This window comes from Convolutriloba macropyga, chromosome 3 (genome assembly GCF_964194025.1).
Source record: "Convolutriloba macropyga chromosome 3, txConMacr16.3, whole genome shotgun sequence".
Taxonomy (NCBI): domain Eukaryota; kingdom Metazoa; phylum Xenacoelomorpha; order Acoela; family Convolutidae; genus Convolutriloba; species Convolutriloba macropyga.
Window position 1 is genome coordinate 38108677 of NC_134470.1, and position 3111 is coordinate 38111787.

General features: G+C 35.0%; 1 protein-coding gene across 1 annotated transcript in view; it reads right to left on the reverse strand.

Annotated features, from left to right (window-relative positions):
* The window catches only part of LOC142336187 (CCR4-NOT transcription complex subunit 9-like), a 420288-nt gene that overhangs the window by 287717 nt on the left and 129460 nt on the right, over positions 1–3111 (reverse strand). The gene's annotated exons all lie outside the window — the stretch shown is intronic.

A 3111-nucleotide genomic window follows, 5' to 3' on the forward strand; every position in this document is an offset into this window, starting at 1 on the left:
GTGATACTTCACTATTGCATTAAAATTGCCCCTCTGGTTTCAAATTTCACAGTGCACCTTGCATTGTGAAAAATTTTCGTGAAAATCAAGATAATTTTTCGTTGGAAAGAGGATTTTTCCCACACGCTCTTAAAAAGCAATTGCTAAGCCTCACATTAAAAAGGTTAATCTTAGTCTTGAGGGTTTTGCAACTCTCGACCAATTTAAAAACTCAATTCCACGTTGAATTTGTTAGAAAGATCAGCTTTTGTACAATTTACCGATCACATTGAGAGCAATGTCATATTCTGTGTTTTTCAAAAAGCTTATAGAAAATTCTATTCAACAGTAACCACGCCTCTAGAAGCAACCAACAACATGGTACTTAATTTCGAGCTGAAAAAGAGCACTTTCTACATTGAAATTGATCTATCGGCAACCTTTGATACACGGGATATTGATATACTTCTATCAATTCATGATGTTAGCCTTGGATTCCGAAGTTATTTTCTCTATTTCCTAAAGAGCTATCTGAGGGGGTGACATCAGAAAGAATTAGTAAAAGATGTATTCCATGTGGCAATAAAAACCGGGGTATCACAAGGATCGGTATTAGTCCCCCTTCTTTTCTGCTGTTATTTGCTGCCATTAGAGCTCATATTTAAACAGCTGCATTCAAACTATCATTTCTGTGCGGATGATGCATTTATTTTTTTTGTATATAAGGAAACGGTGACTCAAGAGATGTTCAATTTGAAATAACTCATCCGATCTAAAACTCCCTATTGATTTCAAATTTTCAGAGTCATTTGTGAAATTTTTTGGCATCATTTTGTATGACAAACTTTTATTTTCTGAGCAAATCAGCTCAGTTACATCTGCTTGCTACTATATGCTACGGAGGATCTGTTCTATCAGACACACAGTTGACAGCGAAGTCCTAATAGAGTTGGTAAGAGTTATGTATTTTTTCGCGGCTTGGCTACTGCAACTCACCTTATTATGGATTACCTGCTGTACTTCTTGGGAAGTTACAACGGATAATGAATTGTGCATTCAGGGTGATATTTCTACTGTCGCTCAGAACACCAACTTCAAGATTCATCAAGCAGCTACTTTCTTTATATGTGCAGAAACGTGTGCTGTTCAAAATTATTTATTCGGCGATCGCCTAATTCATCATCCTCAACGATTTCTGGGTTATCTTAGCTCTCTTGTCTCGCAATCGTAAATTTACATTTTGCCAGTATTTTTATAACCTCAAAAATGTGTTGGTTAAAACTAACTTTAGAAAAAACCTTCAGCGAAGCAATTCCGATTGAATGGAACAGACTGCCATTTGAATTAATTTTAACAATAATTGAATTTCTCCGATGCATTAAAATTTAAACAATATATCTTACACAATTTAAAATAAACCACAGAAGTGGACTCGAGGGGTGGCTACCAAAGCCAAGGTGGCTGCATGGGAGTTCCCATGGAGGAAGCAGTAAATAATTAACACATAATTTATTTACATGTATAGATTATGTGAACAGACTTTCAAAACCATTTTCATTTATAATTGTTGTTTTCATTATACGGTCTGTTAATGTCTCAAGTGCAAGTGCAAATTCACATAAATTAATTTTAAAGGGCAGTATTGCAATTTGATCCAACAAAAAATTGTACAAAACCGGACGTCCGTACGTAAGTGGGTTTTTTTAGCATTATTTTCAATCTTAGGCACTTTAAGTTTACCTGCTATGTTCGATCTTGTAAAACAAAACGTATTATTGCTAGAACCTTTTTCAGTGACCTTGCAAGTCTGAGCATAGATCAAACTGTAAATTAGGATCTCTTTTAAATAAAATTCGTATATGAATAATACTTACTTTTCGAAGAATGCTCATTGATGTGTTCGCGTCGGCCTTTATAATAAATTATTCGAAAATTTTTCTGAAGTACATATAATTGATTCAGTTTATTTTTTGTGGTGCATCCATACAGTAACAAACCAAACGCCAAGGTAGGTTGTTTATAGGTTTCGTAATAAACAACGTAAAATTGATTTGTGATAAACGTTCTCAATCGCTTAAGAACAAAATTTTGTGTCCAAATCTTTTCTAACAACTATTTTTGTATAATATATTTTTGTACAATCAAATTTGAATTCACGATCAAGAAAGTCTTAGGTATGTACACATTCAGACTCATGTAAAGTTTCACCGCTTAGAGTGATATCAAGACTAATACTTGAAAAATTTATTAGTTGTCTTAGAAGAATTCAAACAGCTTATTTTCCGCAAACCATGATGCAATTTGATTGAGCTGATCATTCAAAGCATAAGTATTTACCAAGTTGGTTTCATAAAGAAGATTTGTGTCATCTGCGAACATATACGGATCTAATTGCTCACATCAGAGAGGCAAATCATTTATATAAAGGTCAAAATCAGTGGCCCTAAAACAGAAGCCTGTGGTACATCAAATATGATACCTCTACCTGAGATAGGCAATTGCCTAATTGATGCTAATACCATATGATCTTACTTATAGGAAGCAACTGAAAACTTTTTTATTCTGATTGTTTTATTCTGATATTGAAGCACTTGAGTATTTAAATGGTGCCTAAACCTATAATATAATAATAATTAATAATAATAATGTCGGAAAATTTGCTCTCGAATGACAGGTGGGTCGTAAGTTTTTCTTTATGGGTGAAAAAACGTCAGACGAAGGTAGGGTTTGAACCCCGACCTCCCGAGACCGATTCCTGCACCTCTACATAGGCATTGTCCACTCGGCTATCATGGCCCTGTCATCGAATCTCTAACAATCGGGTTTGTTTGAACAAAAAACTTTATTTAGGAGTGAGAGCAAGTTAAATCACTCACCAATGCAGAAGTGCGTGAAAAATTCACTTGAGAAGTCGGATCTTTTCCGTTTGTGCCCACCCCCAGTATATTATACAACCCCCAGTTACAGTGGACTTGTCATTACATGTTGAATCCTTATGTAAGGATATGACATGTGCGTCTAATAATATGCACCCACTAAGCGGGGGGCACAAGCTGAAAAGATCCGAGAAGTCAAAGATTATTTTGGAAGAAAAGCACGAAAACGGTCAAGCGAAAAATTTGCAAAAAAACA